At 34.6% G+C, this 18,490-nt stretch overlaps 1 protein-coding gene across 5 annotated transcripts in view; it reads left to right on the top strand.

Annotated features, from left to right (window-relative positions):
• Positions 1-18,490, top strand: part of LOC112046018 (uncharacterized) — a 206,347-nt gene that overhangs the window by 131,559 nt on the left and 56,298 nt on the right. For all 5 annotated transcript variants that reach the window (XM_052882270.1, XM_052882269.1, XM_052882273.1 and 2 more), the window contains one exon: positions 12,636-12,693. The gene's annotated coding sequence lies outside the window, so the exon portion shown is untranslated. The remainder of the gene's footprint in view (positions 1-12,635; positions 12,694-18,490) is intronic.

Here is an 18,490-nt window from a genome sequence, read left to right on the forward strand (position 1 = left end):
TAATACGCATAGTAAAGCAATTATGTAGAAGTAGCCAATTTCAGATTTTATAGAATGATGAAGACTGGCTATCGCTGACTCTTTATCGATATTTAGCAGAAGCTAAAATAGGTGTACGGTGTTAAAGCTTAAAACTACTAAGAGCTCTCAATGTAATAGTATAATCTCGTTAAATGGCAATTAAAATAATTTTCAAAGCGCCATAACTTCGCACTCCTTAAATATCATTCTCTAAGCTCTCACATTAACGCGGCACAGAAATCCTACAAAAACCTCTTTTTACTAACCCTAATTGTAGCGCAAAGCTATTTGTACATAATGTAGTTTCGCCAAAGTACACGTAAAGGCTTTATATGGCATTATAACCTTTAATACGTTCGCCTTAAAAACTTAAGTCGTATACATTTTGTAATGTAACTTCGTCAACGTATGAAGTACAGAAGGCAGGAGTATGCTTCAGTCCAATTACGTTCGTTCTAATTATGCAATTTTAATTTGAAAAGACGAAGTAGTACAAACATTAGCTTTTACATCTTCTGTGTTAAGTAAGTGTTAAGCTTTACGTTTTTTGAAAATAATGCACATTACTGAAAGTGTTGCAATATGAACGAGGTAGGTGCTTATTTCGTTTTCTGTTTTATATTTTTATGTAAATTAGCTTCCTTTGTTCCTTTGAACTAGCTCCAATTAGGCTCCATTATTAGAAATAATTTGAAAGGAATTTCTATTTAAATATTTTACAGCATGCAATTTCCTCTCTTGTTTTTTGCAGTCGACGAAGTAAACATTATCATACATGTTAATGGCAATGAACAGAACTGACAACTTACTAATTACTGGCAAGTACCGCCAACGATTTAGCTTTCCGGTACGATGTCGTGTAGAAACTAAAATGGGTGTGGATTTTCATCCTATGACTAACAAGTTAGCCTGCTTTTATCTTAGATTGTATCATCACTTATATTAGGGGTGGAGAGAAAAGAAACTCGAGGTTCACAAACACACCACTTTAATAACACAACTCTTCGATTATAATCACAAAAACTGAGCCCGCCTCATCCATGAAGCCACGTTTTTATACCTTTCCAACGGAATAAACAACAAGAACAAAATATAGTCAAACATCAATCTTTTATCTATACGGATATTGACATAACTTCATTTATGAATTATGTCAATATACGTTTTTAAATCTATTTATTTATTTTAGTTTAGTTTCGTATATTTTAGTTTAATTTTAAGAAGAAAGAATTACTCGTCATTATACGTCATGGTACCTACGAATATTGACAACACTACAGTTATAACCAGATTGTAACATATAATGTAGCATATCCGTTAATACAAATGTCTTCTTATTTAATTTTCTAACATTCGGCCTTCCTGACAATTAGTTTGTCCTCAAACTATTAGCTTTTCAACCAAATTTACACAAACAAACTATCATTTTGTGTTTTGCCTGGAACCTCTTTAGACAATAGCCACACCTATCGTGTACCCTGCCCGATAACATATTCGGTCAATAGGCACACCTATCTCGTACCCTTCCCGAAACCATCGTCGGTCAATAGGTACCCGTATCTCGTACCGTTCCCGAGACCATCGTCGGTCAATAGGTACCCGTATCTCGTACCCTTCCCGAAACCATCGTCGGTCAATAGGTACCCGTATCTCGTACCCTTCCCGAAACCATCGTCGGTCAATAGGTACCCGTATCTCGTACCCTTCCCGAAACCATCGTCGGTCAATAGGTACCCGTATCTCGTACCCTTCCCGAAACCATCGTCGGTCAATTGGTACCCGTATCTCGTACCCTTCCCGAGACCATCGTCGGTCAATAGGCACCTCTATCTTTTACCCTGCCCGATAACATCGTCGGTCAATAGGCACCTCTATCTTTTACCCTGCCTGATAACATCTTCGGTCAATTGGCACTCACATCTCGCAATTACTCAATTCAAAATATTGAAATTATTATAATTCAATAATAAACAAACAATAAAAAAAAAATCCAAATAATAATCCAATAATATTAGTCTCAATAATATATGATGATAATTATCCATATAATTAATTATTCACAAGAATATTTATGGCGAATAATCAATAATTTTATCTACTATTCGTTTCTAATCACTATTTTCACTAATTTACATTACAATCCAAACAATAGTACCTACTTTATTCAAACAAATCAACTATTTCTAGTTTTGTCTATTATCATGTTCAGTCAAAGAACAGACCTATTTAGCACCCTGTCCGATAACATCTTCGGTCAATAGGCACTCTTAACATCTGCAGTCAAAAAACAGACCTATCTAGCACCCTGCCCGATAACATCTTCGGTCAATAGGCACTCTTATCATCTTCAGTCAAAGAACAGACCTATCTAGTACCCTGCCCGGTAACATCTTCGGTCAATAGGCACTCGTATCTCTCAATTGTTATATTCAATTCAAAATATTTAAATTATAATCCATCACATCCACATGATAATTATCCATATACTAATAATAATTCATCCACAACAATACTACTACTTTTAATTCATTATTTTTACTATCGCCATCATTGATAATGAGTGTACTAATATCCATGGCTTTATCTGATCAACCGTCCATAAATTACAAGACTTCTCAAGCGCTGTGCTGCTTATTTGGCACCGCCTCTTATGCATATAATAAATTTATCTTTTCTGGAAGGTGTGTTTCCAGATAAGCATAAGTTGTCAATTGTAAAGCCAGTATACAAAACAGGCAATAAAAGTGATAAAAACTACCGTCGTAATTCGTCCTATAACTCTAATACCAGTTCTCTCGTTTTTTTTTTTTTTTTAAATATTGCACAATGAACTATTTAGTTTTATTTCACACTGAAATATACTAATAGATGATCAATTTGGCTTTAGGAAGAATTGTTGTACTACACTAGCCTGCTATAATCTTAACAAAGTTATTACAGAGAACCTTAATGCAAAATTGTCTGTAGTATGTATCTTTCTTGATACTAGATCATTTGATCTAGTTTCTCATAAAACACTTCTAGATAATTTGAAAAGTATGGAATTAGAAGAAAATGTTTACAGTGAGTTTAGAAAGGTAATTTTCTGTTAAATAAACTCCCTGTTAGCCATAAGAATGAAATGTGTTGAAATTTTAAATTGTAATTGTCGTTGTAATACATATCGATCAAATTTTAAAATTCAAAATCCATATGGTGTCCTTTAAGGTAGCTAGGTCCTTTATTATTTATTTTGTATATAAATGACCTCCCGAATGGAATCAAGCTCAAATGCATTATGTATGCCGATGATACAACTATTGTCATTACTGGCAAGGATAGATCAACTGTTGAGTATGGATGTAACGACGCTTTATCTAAAGTTATCAAGCAGATATCGAAATTTATTTAATATATGCCATATAACCATGTATTCTCAAATTTCAAAATTCGTTATAAATGGTCTTCTTTAAATGAAGTAGAAACTACAACTTTCTTAGGGATAATAACTGACAAATATTGCAATTGGAAATCCCACACAGAACAATTATGCGCCAAGTTGGATAGGTTTGTATTTGTTCTTAGATGATTATATCAAACCAACAGTTATAAAACAGTATTGTTGGCATATAATGGATATGTTTCTTCATTACTAAGGTATGGAATCATCCTATGGGGAAACTTCGTACTTATAAACACTATGTCCGTTAAGCAACAGGCTTATTTGAGGACCTTATGTGGCTTGCATACGCCTGACTCATGTAGACCTTTGTTAAAAAGGTTCAAAGTTCTTCCTCTACCTTTATTAAATTTAGTAGTTAAAAAAATGTTCTAAATATTTTAAACTTACAATGAGTTAAGTGATGCCAGGCGCAGAAGAAAAGATAAGCTAATAATGCCACCAAAAAGGCTCGATATGTTCGCTAAGAGTGTACATTGTAGTGCAATTTCAATATATAACAAACTACCAGATATCTATAAGATTGACAATATGAATAGTTTTGAATATGGTTTCTAAAATGCTTATGGATACTTTTGATAATTATTCTTACATATTTAACAGTTGATATGTTCATAATTTGAACGCATTTTAACATATTATTGGTAATGAATATTTGACATTGCACTAAATTTGACTTTAATATTATTTTATTTTATTAGTCACAGTAATTTTAATTTAGATTAGTATTGGTCACAGAATCATAAAATGACAAATTGTATGAGCTATTAAGTTTTCTTTTTTTTTTCGTTTGAATAAAAATTAGGATTAGGACGACGACATCAACGACGGAAATAGTATAGACTGCATGGACGTTTTATAAAAATGGTGCACGAAATTTCTTCCCAATGCTTATTTGGGAGGAACCGTTCAATCAAAAAGAATAGGTTGTGTCACAGCGCTTCAAATTAAACAATTGCCGGGTTGTATTTTTTTTTTTTTTTTTTTAAATGCCTCAATAACACGCGATATTTTAATAAGGCAGATGGAATTACGTATCTCATTTAGTACATGCTGTATTTTATTAATTGTTCATAAATAAATTTCTTAAAATTTCGCTATAAAATATCAATTCTATTTCGCCTAAAATATCTATTCAAAGAACCAGGGCCGTATTAAGAATATATTTCTATACTGAGTTTTCCTTACATTGTATTTTATTTCATAAAAAAACATTTATATAAAACCTCGATGTCCAATAAACTTAGATGCGTTTTTGATGTGTAAAATATATATTAACAATATGGCATTACAACTTGTAAGGTCAAAATATCCAGCAGTGATTATAATAATATTTAGAGTATTTAATTTCTTCGACTGTCAGTTGCTTTGATATATTTACGACATTTTGCGTATTTCGTATGGTATTTTTTGATACAAGTAGGTAATTAAATTAATGGTTTACAGTTCAATACTTTACAAACATATTCTCATTTTACGATTGCCAAATTAAATAATTACAAGAGAAAAGTGGATACGCCTTGTTCAATTAGAATAAAATGTTGCACCGAATGATGCAATAAAAACCCCATAAAAGCTCTAAAGTTTGCTCCGCACACTTTGTCAATGACACATATTTAACAACAAAAGGTATATGTTTTTTTTTAAAACAAGGATTTTATTTTTGTAAAATATCAAAGACCGGCCCTGGTCTCATGTATCACGCCGAGACGAAATCTACCACCCTCGGGTTAAGTCGTATATTTTCGCGTAATCTTCCGTGGGTCGAGCGACTGACCATCGAGTCGGGTACAAAGTCTATTTAAAATTTTCATACGTCGAATCACTATTGGCAGAAAGTATCAGCGTCTTAATTATATCATATGCTATCTTTGTAAACCTACTTTCTGATGAATAAATAAATTATCATTATTATTATATTTGACCTTGGTATACTAGATGAATAAATAAAGTATCATTATTATTATATTTGACCTTGGTATACTAGATGAAGATTATCATTTCTCATAATTTAGTTATTTTACCCAGCCCTTAATAAGCTGGCATTAGTTTCCTGCTTTTTTTTCCTTTACTAGAACTAGTTTGCTTTTTAGTTTTTTTTTTTTTTTACTAAATTCTCTACAGAGTGATTAGTGGGTAAAATGTTATTTGGTGAAGGCTTCAAGGAATCTTGGATGTAAAAGTTGTCCCTCTGTATTTACAAATTTAATAATTGCTGTATTTTTTTTTTATTTTATTATTATGTATTTTGGTGTTAGCAAACAAATAACATCAAAAACAACCACTAAATTCTCTTTGAAGTAGTGATTATTACCAACATGAAGGAAAAACACTCGTTTTTATTTTTTATTTTCTTTTTTTTTTTTTTAAATCGGTACATTTTTGCCCGGTTTATCCAAAACGATTTTATATAAGCTATTTTAGATATTTAGATTTTATATAGCTAAAAAAATCACCATGTTTTAAAAGGTACGATTTTTCACCGATTATATCCATACTCAGCCATGTTTTTCAACATAATTAAATTTTTAATATCTCTTTGGATAGCTAATAAGCCACACTTGTTTTTAAACTGTTATGCAGATAAAGTTGCTAGGGATTTTTTAAAATAAACTTGCATTTAGTCATGGGATAAATACGTAAGTTTCATTTTTAAATCCTGTTTAAAGTAGAGTAATTAATTCGGTTAATTTTTTTTTTTTTTTGCTCCATATAATCTAATTCAATTTGATAGCTAATGATTTCTACTATCGTCCCTTAAAGGGGTCGCTATAAGTTTCCAGTGACCCTGTATATTAGCACACTCATTTACTTTATATATATCCGCATTTCGATTTTACGACTTATTTGTTGGATCAAATTCCATTATAATATTTTGTCATAATGTAATGTAAATATTAACACTTGCCGCGTCGTTCTTCGCTATGGCTGTCTGGCTCGTAGTTGCATTTCTTTTGATTAACCGGCTGCAACTTTGGCTGGGCGCCCGGCTGCGATGCTGTTTGAACACTCGCTGTGACGCCGGCTGGGATGCCGGCTGCCCACCCGGCTGTGATGCCAGCTGGGACGCCGGCTGAACGCCCGGCTGTGTCGCCGGCTGCGACGCCGGCTGGGACGCCGGCTGAACTCCCGGCTGCGACGCCGGCTGAACGCCGGCTGAACTCCCGGCTACGACGCCGGCTGAACGCCCGACTGTGTCGCCGGCTGAACGCCCGGCTGAACGCGCGGCTGAACGCCCGGCTTCGACGCCGGCTGAACGCTCGGCTTCGACGCCGGCTGAACGCCCGGCTTCGACGCCGGCTGAACGCCCGGCTTCGACGCCGGCCGAACGCCTGGCTGTGTCGCCGGCTGGACGCCGGCTGAACGGCCGGCTGGGCTCCTGTTGAGCTCTCGGCTGCGGCGCCAGCAGAGCGCCCGGCTGGACGGAGCTACATCCTCGCTTGCGCGTTGAGTTGTTAGTCCAACTTTGTTTGGTTTACCGAGTGCCTCAATTTTTAAAGCTAAAAATAGAAAATGTGGAGGGCAGAAAAAGTATTCATCGAATAAAGAATCATTTCAGATCATACTGTTTTGTTGATTATTGATTACGATTACAAAAATTAATTATCAAGCGTAACAGATTTAATCCAATATTATTAAGTACACATTTATAATAAGATAAGAGACACATTTATAAAAAGGTGTGGGTAAGTATAAAAACCAAATCGTTAAACTAACAACACTTTTGTTGGTAAACCACTCCTAGAAATTGTATTCTAACGTAAATAATAAATAAGTCACGAATTTAAAAAAAAAAAAGATTAAATGAAAGCCATTTCACAAATATACAAATATAAAAACCAGATGTCACCTGCGGTCAATTTACAGCGTTCAGCATACCCCGCTTCTGATATTAGGGGTGGAGAGAAAAGAAACTCGAGGTTCACAAACACACCACTTTAATAACACAACTCTTCGATTATAATCACAAAAACTGAGCCCGCCTCATCCATGAAGCCACGTTTTTATACCTTTCCAACGGAATAAACAACAAGAACAAAATATAGTCAAACATCAATCTCTTATCTATACGGATATTGACATAACTTCATTTATGAATTATGTCAATATACGTTTTTAAATCTATTTATTTATTTTAGTTTAGTTTCGTATATTTTAGTTTAATTTTAAGAAGAAAGAATTACTCGTCATTATACGTCATGGTACCTACGAATATTGACAACACTACAGTTATAACCAGATTGTAACATATAATGTAGCATATCCGTTAATACAAATGTCTTCTTATTTAATTTTCTAACACTTACCATCAGGTGATATTGCAGTCAAGGATACAAAAATCATCAAGAAATTTTCACTGAGATTATAGTAGAAACAAAAGCTGAACACAGCCTTCCCAGGGTTTGAATCCAGGACCTAGTGATACGAAGCCAAATGCTTACACATGCCGCTATAAAGTATATTATAATAAACCTCTAAACAAGGCAGTAATAACTACTTTTCCAAACGAGCACTCAAAAGATGGTGGACAACTGTACCTACTATAAACTACTACTATATGAAGTTACGATTCACGATTTCTTTAAACAGCTCATATATATTCTAAGCATTTCATTTAACAGTAAACCATGTAAATCCTATTACTTAACACAAGTTAGGACAAGGCTGAGAAACAAACGCGCTTGGTGTACTAATGCTTAATGAGTAATCATTGTGACAATTCAACAAAGTTTAAACTTATGATAAAATCTTTCTATTATGATGAAATTTCATTTATTACTTATTATGTGATGAAGTTAAGTAGATTCTCGTTTTATATTCACGAACATTTTTGTTTAGGTTTCTTTCGTTCGCTTAAAAAAGTTTGATGCAAAGATGGTCCATATCAGGTCCACTCTTGTACCCCGTATCATTAAAATTTTAAAAAATACCAGGATTTTATTAAAATATAAATTAGTGAATAAATCTAACTAAACAAAAATAAATAAATAAAACTTAAACCCAAGTTTTTGAGATAGCGCCCATAAAGCATGACAATTGACAGCAAACGTCAAATCGACTACTGCATTGAAAACGTCATCAATCCGCCATTATTACCCCTAATAGTGTTGCATTTCTTGGGAGAGAATGAATATTATTTCGAAAGTGTTAAAGTAAATTCGTAGATTTGTATAACCAAAAATAGTTTAAAAAAAAATATTTTCCTCTATTTCCGCCAGGGTACAAATGACTGATCCTGGGCTTCATACAATTTCGGACCATCTCCTATTAATCAACTCTCTAGTCGTAGTCACTTCCACCCCATAATAAACAAATTACCAGTTACAGTTACTGTAATAATCGATCGATAAAAGGTTTTTATTTAATTTGTTACTATTATAAATTAGTTTCATATATCCAAGCAAATTAGGATGATCTTCCCGTTAATATCTGAAATGTGTTCAGTTATATGTACTGTAATTGAATACCGAAAGCATCCCGACCTATTTACATAGAGCAAATACAGCCAGTTGACAGTTTCCCATGTCCACGAATAATAGACAGCTAAATGAGCCACGCCAGGCAAGCGACAATCGTGATGCGTCAGCCAATTTTATTAAAGAATCATTGCATGCAAAAGCGTGCCGCTTGCATTTTAATTGCATTACTTCAAGAGAATTTATGATATAAATTCATTCAAAAAGCAGAAAAATTAAATTCATAATAAAAATATATAATAATTAATGTTTAAATTGAATGTTTCTGCTTGTTTCTCCGTATTGAGAGATTTATTTAATTTTCTTGATATTGTTTTTATTTGTTTTATATATTTTTTGTCATAATCATCATCGTATTTTTAATTTGTAGTAGAAACCGAAAGGGGTATGAATTTTCATCCTCATCCTAACAAAAGGTTGTTTCCATCTTCACTTGGTGAGATAAAGGGTAACTTGTAAAGATTAAAAAAACTAAAAGTGCTTTAAAAAATGCATAATACACTTCCAAATTCCCATTTCCGAAATGCTGCTGAGAATTAAAGAAAAAAAACAGCAGAAGAAAGAACAACTCAATATTTCATTAACCGACATAAAGGAAAGCTTAGGCTTTCCTGATCCGTAACCTTGGTCGAACAGACTAATAATACCATAGCATTACTAACTACGATAGATGATCTCGATGTACTACAGTACAGCACTTCGTACCTACTTCATTTATAAAACGTGAATTTTTAATTGTAAGCAAAGACTTTGTTCCTTGAACATATCAAAGCGTTTGAAAATCTCGAGTGAAGGCTTCAATTGGGGCGTTATTAATCTATGTTTACAACCTTGCGCGCGCTATGGGAACGCTTTTAAATAGAACAAACAAAGTCGCATGAAAAGCTCTCGTGTTCACGAATAATGAGCGCCAAATGAACCGCGACAGCTGACTGGAATCGCGATGTGGCGCGCAATTTCATTAAAAAATCATTGCGTGCACAAGCGGGCTTTAAGCCCGGTGCTGACTTGCATTTTGATAGTCAGCAACGTAAAGGACAATTAGTGCTGCGGTTAATTCACTTTACGATGAATTGCATTTCAATATCATTTATAATTTTTGTATGACTCTGGAAAAGAAGGTTGTGAAGCCAACTTTTATGACAATTTTGGCTTTCTATTCATTTATTGAAAATTATTTGACGTCATTTAAGACTTTGTTTTTATTTTTGCTTTAATTTGTAAAATATAAAAAAATACTGTAATAATAATCAATCAATTCATTTAGAGACAATTAATGAGTTTGTTTTACGTGGACATGGCAACTGATTTCTCTCTTACCCTCTATGATTTCTCTTTTACCCTCGTAACTTTAATTCTAAGTTTTCAACTCTAATCATCACCTGACCTCTAATCATCGTCATTCATGACATAACTTGAACTTTCAGAAGTGCTTGTAAACTAAGGTTTATCAAAATAAATGAACTTTATTTTCGCTTTATCTTTGGACGTTTCAGGGCATGAAACGGCATGTTTTTGACCTACCAAGTCTACAATGGTCCAAACGCAGTCACGTACCTTATTTAGGTAATGGTAGGTGCAAGGGCTAAAACCTTTCAGCTGTTATAAAATTCCGAAAGTCCGGCCATCATAGGACATCATTCGAGAAGGATCAGATCAGGACAATTGCGAAAGCGTTCGCAATCTAATTGCAATTTAATAACATTAGTGCCAAAATCGTCCGCTGCAGTCGGAGATTAGCGCACGAGTGACGTGTGGCGACCCGTAGCCAGAAATAATCAGCTTTAAATGGACAGAGACATTCACCTGTAAGTGTTTTACGTGTGCGGATGCACATTTGCAGGGAGTAACGAGGGGTAAAATTTAGAAGGGGATATTGGTTTCTGTGTGTTGTCAATGATGATTTAGGAATCCGAGACGTGATCGCTAACTATAGGCCTCATAAGAAGGCTCGGAATATCTCTGCATAATGAAGACAAACGAGGAAAGGAGTAGAAAGTTAACGACAAGCTGAAGTGGCCAGAACCCGATCCAGGGGGGAGAGTAAGCGGGGCAAATGCCCGTGGACTATGACTTATTCCAATATACAAAATTGATATTCAACTAGTTTACTAGTAGTATTTTTACATAACATTTAGTTCGAAGAGCCGATAGTTGTTGGGGTCCCAATGCTGGATGAATGGTTGAAGAGACCGAGCTATAAGTCAACAATCTTTGTTCTAAATTTCATTCTTCTTAAAGGAATACGATTGGAATGTGAATGTTAATAAACAAACACAGACCTCATATTGTACATCTGATATCCGCCTATAAACAGGCAACAGTGCGCTGATACTGTAAATATACTGAATAATGACCAGCAAATGAACCGGGGAAGCCAGCAGGAATAATAACGTACGGGCGTATCCATTAACAACGCTATACACAATCGCGAAATTGCGTTTACGTGGTGTACTCGCGCTTGCATTCTAATTGCAAAGCCGTAAAAGAATATTAGGTAACATATCTATAGTATAAAATATCGTTGATATTATAACAAAAATAACATCAACGATTATTTATACTATTGATATGGTACGTGCCTATAGAATCACCGCAAAAAGTGATCCGAATGTGTGAAAGTGAAGCTACTCCATTGAGCCCACTTGGAATCCTTATTAAATGAACATGTTTTTAAGCTAGACGTAAAACTTTGTACCCCAGTACATTTTTTTTTGACAAAATGACCGTTAAAAGTATTTACAAAAAAACGTTACGTAACGTACTTGAAAAAAAATTGTCCCGTTTTTTGGAAAAAAACTCACTTTGTAGAAAATCAAAAAATTCGGTAGCTGGAACAACTATTCAATAATAATTACCAAGTATAAAATCACCGCTTTAAATAATTTTTCAGCACATGGTTGTTAAATTGCACTGAAAATTTTTGTATTTTGTACAACCACAACAACAACTTAAAAACCGTTAAATTTCAGCTAACAGATTATATTGCGTTATTTTAGTAGATATATATTTTAGCAGGTCTTAGTGTCATCTATCCTGTAGAGTATATCGTACTATTTACGGGACACCCTGTATGTATACCTATTGTATGTTGTATTGAATCCAAATATAGTAGGATTGCTGAAGAGAACCGTAGTCCGTAACACGACAAACAATTTAATTTTAAATCGAATGCATGGACACGCACGCAATTTCGACTACATTGCTTGCTCGCATGCTGATTGGAGCATCTAGGTATCGCAACAGACAATTACTGTGTACTTAATTGAATTTGTGACTCAATAATAAACACAGCACCCTATACCACACTTCAACTTTGTATAATGGAATGCTCTCCCAGCTTCAGTTTTCCCCAACACCTACAATATGGGTATTTTCAAGTCAAGAGTGAATAGGCATCTTCTAGGCAAGCACGTTCCACCATAGGCTGCATCATCGCTTACCATCAGGCATGATTGCAGCTAAGCGCTTGCTTATTCAAAATAAAAAAAAAATAAGAGATATAGAGAAATAGATTGCGACGTGCACAAAGTTGTTAACTAGGGTAACCCAGTTATTTTATACTTTAGTGCCTACAAAATCACAGCAATAAGTGATCCGAATTTAGTAACTCCACTGAGCGCATACATACACAAGTTATTTGTAGTTAGTTGTCAACCATGATGAAAATACTAATAAAGAATTTTATTTATTTTCAGGTCGTTTCTATTATCATCAACTACGAGTACATACAACTGTAAGAGGATACAGAAAAAGGTAACATATTAATAAGAATCTCCAGCTCAATCAGCGTCTTTTAAGTTTACTAGTTTCTATGGTCAACTTGGCGACCCCGCACCGGAAAGCGCAGTGTTGGACGACCCCCCCACTGACTGAGGACATCAAGCGTGTTGCAGGGAGCCGCTGGATTCTCGCGGCTCGAGACCGTTTTGTTTGGAAGTCATTGCAGGAGGCCTATGTCCATGTACGTAGCCAAAAACATATATTTATGGCTCTAACTTACCTTCTACAAATAATAATAGAAACTTAAAGTTGTACCTAATAACAAATTAAAATAAAAAGCAATTGAAAATTCCCTGGCAGTAACGAATTTAGCTAGAAAAAGTTATATTTCATGCAAAACAACGCATCATCGGTCCTTTCGTTAAAAAACTATATCTAACTACATAAAAATGGTCTCAGATTCACAGAAAAACACGTCAAACACCCTCTTTTTACGCCTCCTAGCCTATTCACTATTTTGGCCTTTATTATCAACCTATTAAAAAACAACAACAAATCAACTGACAAAATGTCTTACTTACCTACCTACTATAACATATCCAACAGCTTAGCACCGCATAACATTTGTTACATAGAAGCTCAATTTCGTTTAAGTCAACTAGCATACGTTAAAGGTAGCGAATAAGCCTGCTCGACTTAAAAATAGAATGATAACGATAATGATAAAATATATTGCGAAACGACTGTGTGTACTCAATACTCATCATATACGAGCACTCTCTGTTAATGGCAGCAATATTCTAAAGAGTCATAATATAATCTCCCGTCGACATATTTTATCGAAAGCTCATATCCGAGTAATGAGATGCACGATCGAACCTCGGCTCGTTAGCGTCGCAACAGCTCTCAATAACTCGTAAATGTTTTCATACGGAGAGTTGCCGCAAATCGCTACCATCTTCAATTTATTAAAATAGACATAGCTTTTATTCCATACATGTTATAGTTAAACAAAAATGACAGAAATATTCATCTTACGTAGCTTTTTAAAAATTGCGTCATGGTTTCAAATCGTCAATACTCTTGAAGCCTATTAATAGCCTGAAGAAACAAGTGCGTCTTGCCTGTGATGATGTGGCTGGTGGAAGGCTTCGGCCGTGGCTAGTTACCACCCTACTGGCAAAGACGTACCGCAAAGCGATTTAGCGTTCCGGTACGATGCCGTGTAGAACCCGAAAGAGGTATGGATTTTCATCGTCCTCCTAACAAGTTAGCCCGCTTCCATCCTAGACTGCATCATCACTTACCATCAGGTGAGATTGTAGTCAAGGGCTAACTTGTAAAGAATTAAAAAAAAAAAAAAATTAATCTGAAATGAAAAAAAAAAAAAAATTAAACTGAAATGGGTGGGTCATATTTGCGTTGCACGGTGCGTCACAGTAACGCATAACGCGGTAAATGTTCATATTAATAGAAAAACATTGAAGAATTCCAAATTAATTTTACTCTATGTAAGGTCGCTATACATCCACGGCGATATATACAAGGAAAGTTCAACACATTTTTAATTAGACTTTATGAAACATTTTTAATTTTAACAAACACACAACAAATACTCAAGCGACATAATTATCAGCGGGCAAAAGCTCTTCCTTTGCGTTTATAATAACTAATATTTAAAAGGGGAAACATTTCAGAGCACTTTTTATGGAACACTGCGTACAAACAAGCTATATGTCGTTTGACAAAAAGTCGTCATACAACATTTGTATATTTATTTTTCTCTATATACCATTCCTCTTATTTTATTAAATGAGGGAGTCGTTATATTGCGTCTACAAATGTTATGTTCTTTGATCGAAATGTTGATGATTCATGTGTAGTTAAACATGAATAGAAAATCACTTAAGTCAAGTATTCATTATCTCAAAGTGTTGGTAAATAGTTGTAGGTATAATATGAATAAATTTGCATTTGCAGTTAAAACATTTAAAGTATTTTTAATATGGATTCGAAATTATTAAAAATACGTTACGATTTCGGGCTTTAATTCCCGATTTATTCGTGTTTGATATTGTGCTATCTGTACTTTTCAACCTACTTCAAATAAAAGGAGAAGGTTCTCAGTTTGACGCGTATGTTTTATTTTCTTTTTTTAATGTTTGTTACATCGTAACTTTAATAACCAATTTTGAAAATATTTTTTTTTGTTCCAGATTAGTCCCATTTAATTTTTACGAAAATTGTTTTAGAAATTTTGTGTTAAAATCAAAATAATTGAAATACTTAATCTTATCTATAATTAATCTTTGAAGTCGATTCCATTTTAATGTTAAAAATATTATTTTAACCCAACTGTTGTCTAAAGTCTATGGTGTTTTACAGCATTATTTCCACTTAAATATAATTGACATGGCAAACAGGAATCCAGCCCAAGTACCGCAATGTGCAACTACATTATGTCTGTATGCTCTCGCAAAGCTCTTGAGCATGCATGCACGCGAGCATGCGCCTCAGACATGCATGTCTGGGAATAATGATGCAACCGCGGCGGGTGACTCACGCGTGATGCTGAATAAAACTTGAATTGCCGAGGCTTACTGTTGTGGTAACACTTAACGGTTTTGTAATATAACTAGCAGACGCCCGCGACTGCGTCCGCCCTTAGACCACCTTAAAGGTCCGTTTACATCTACAGACATTTAGCGTGCCAGACACGTGCCGTGGCAGACAAATAAATATTTTTCTATACAGTGTGTATAAACGTATTTATATCTATAACTAGCTGACGCCGCGCGGTTTTACCCGCGTGGTTCCCGTTCCCGTAGGAATACAGAAATAATATATAGCCTATAGCCTTCCTCGATAAATGGGCTATCTAACACAGAAATAATTTTTCAAACTGGACCAGTAGTTCCTGAGATTAGCGCGTTTCGTCAAAACAAACAAACAAACTCTTCAGCTTTATAATATTAGTAGAGATAGAATTTTAATGCAACCGACTTCAAAACCTAAAAACGTGCCTACTAAACTAAAAAGTAGACAGACACGGGCCGCGCCAGTATTCGCGGAAAGAATATTTTGTCTGTGCGGTTCATGTCTGTAGAGTCCTTTTCATGAAACCTGAACTAAAATTTACAGCGCCTTACACAAATGACAATAAGACCGCCATTACCAAATGACAATGTGCTCCATTAAGGCATTAGTGCCGCGTCTGGGGGACTTATTTCATAAAAAAAACTTTAAATGTCTATAGCTACCTGCTGGGCAGTGTAAATAAACAGTGTCTGTGGGTGTCTGCCACGCTACTTGTCTGTGACATACTGTGTCTGTAGATATAAACACAAAATCCGTTCTTAGCAGACGTCTACTAACTATAAAATACCTAACTGTCAAATTTAATCTGAGTACGTCAAGCGATTTTCGATTTTCGTGTTGCGTGATGGATAGGTAGACTAGCTTTACAGCACAGTTCAATTCACTTAGTTCCCGTATTTGGAGGAATATTGATATGAAAAGTAGCCTATGTGGTATTCCAGTCTATAATAGTAATCTATGTTCGTGTAAAATTTTTAGTCATTCTGACGTAATTGATAACAAATATACTAGTAGATCCAATAGTCTAAACTTTCGTATTTATACTAGGTTTACATTGCGTTTTATATAGAATTATATAAAAAATATTTAAGTTTAATATTATCTTCTATGTAAATCCTCTAGATGTTCAACGAATTTTGTGGTTATAATTCGCGATGTGCAAAAAGTCCAATCAATTGAAAATAATAGTAAATTTTAGAATGGCTATTTTCCAAGCAATCTTATAAATAATAACTTTCATTACAAAATCATAGTCACGTTTTCCATATGAATAAACATAACACTATAATAGGAGCATTAAAGTAGAAGCGCTTTGCTCGTGACAAATGCCAAGATCAGTTTAAATAACGAAATATGCGATATAAATGTAAAGGCAATCGTCGCCGTTGCCTTAAAGACTAATGCCACTAACGTAATCCTTATTCCCCATTCGATTTAATGATTTCATTTATTTTAAACGTAAAAAATGCTACTAATGGCAATGAGTTCACAGCAGGATTTTGTTATTATGGTACTTAAAAGTACAACTCACATGAGCGCTCATCAGGAGTTTATTGTAACTACTAACTTGAAAATTCAGATTGTAAGTTTCAGGTAAGTAAACTTGAATTTATTTTGAAGCAGAACAATAAATCTTTTAACGTATAACAGATGTATTTGATTTTAAAGACTATACTGTACTGCCGTATCGTAGGAAGATCTTTTTTCTGTCTTATTTATTTGCATTAAGTACTTGACTAGATCTTATAATATTTTTTTTACATCATGTTTTTCATTTGTCTCTTAACCTTGACCTAATGAGGCTTAAAACTTGTCTTACATCATTTTCTCTTTACATTATCTATAATCATTTCCTTCCTAGCTAACGTCTAAAGACGCATTTGTAAGTTATGTGTTCTCTGTATTACGTATATTTACTTATCAAAAACTTTTAACATGTTTAAAACAGTAAAAAAAATATTTAATAAACTAAAAAAGCGGTCGAGTGGGTAACAAACTGCGAGAGATCCTTTCATTTGCATGTTTTCCTCGAGCAATATCAAATATCATCCCCTATCGCGCTGTTGCTCCTCTGTAATTACACTTCGACAGCTCTTACATAATTACGGCGCTCTAACTGTCGAAGCTACACATAAATTATTCATAAAGGGATAATAGCGGTTGCTGTAAATATCGCGGAATCCGTTCCTATCCTTCCTTGCGTAGATATCCGTCGTCAAGTCGGGTTTTAGATTTGTTTAACAAATTTACACGTACGTTATAATTAATAAAGTATACTTACCCGATACCCATGCTAATGTAGTAATGTATTAATATGTAAAGGGAAAACTTCGGATCCCTCTTTTCAGCAATACCTACTTACCTTTATACCTATTGCCACACCAATGTCTAAACAGTACTGGCGCGCATTGTATAATGTACTAGCTGACATAATATTTAGCCTTAAGCCTTCCTCGATAAGAGGGCTATATAACATTGAAAGAATTTTTCAAATCGGACCAGTAGTCTGAGATTAACGCGTTCAACCAAAAAAACAAACTTTTCAGCTTTTTTCTTTTACATTGATATAGATTCCTACAAATACCTAGCGTGATCTACGAAAGTTTGATATGTGATATACTTAGGTGGTACATTTCACCGGGTATCAGATAGTCGTCTAATTGTTCCTTGAAACCTATACTACTTTTATAATGAGGAAAGATTTGATTGTTCGTTTGTTTCATTGAATAAACTCCGAAACTACTGAACCGATTTTAAAAATTCTTTCACTGTTGGGAAGCTACACTATCCCCGACTGCTTAGGCTTAGGCTATATTTTTATCCACGCTGGTGAGCTCGAGTCTTTTTTCAGAATGAGATGAGTTAGGCCAATAGTACACCACGCTGGCCCAATGCGGATTGGCAGACTTCACACACGCAGAGAATTAAGATAATTCTCTGGTATGCAGGTTTCCTCACGATGTTTTCCTTCACCGTTTGAGAAACATGATGTTCAATTTCTTAAAATGCACAAAACTGAAAAGTTTTAGATTCATGCCCCAGACCGGATTCGAACCCGCACCCTCCGGAATTGGAGGCAGAGGTCATATCCACTGGGCTATCGCGGCTCTCCGAAACCTATACTACTATTATAATGAGGAAAGATTTGATTGTTTTTTTCATTTTTGTTTTTTTGTTTCATTGAATAAACTCCGAAACTACTAAACCGATTTTAAAAATTCTTTCACTGTTG

The sequence above is a fragment of the Bicyclus anynana genome, chromosome 6 (genome assembly GCF_947172395.1).
Source record: "Bicyclus anynana chromosome 6, ilBicAnyn1.1, whole genome shotgun sequence".
NCBI classification, from domain to species: domain Eukaryota; kingdom Metazoa; phylum Arthropoda; class Insecta; order Lepidoptera; family Nymphalidae; genus Bicyclus; species Bicyclus anynana.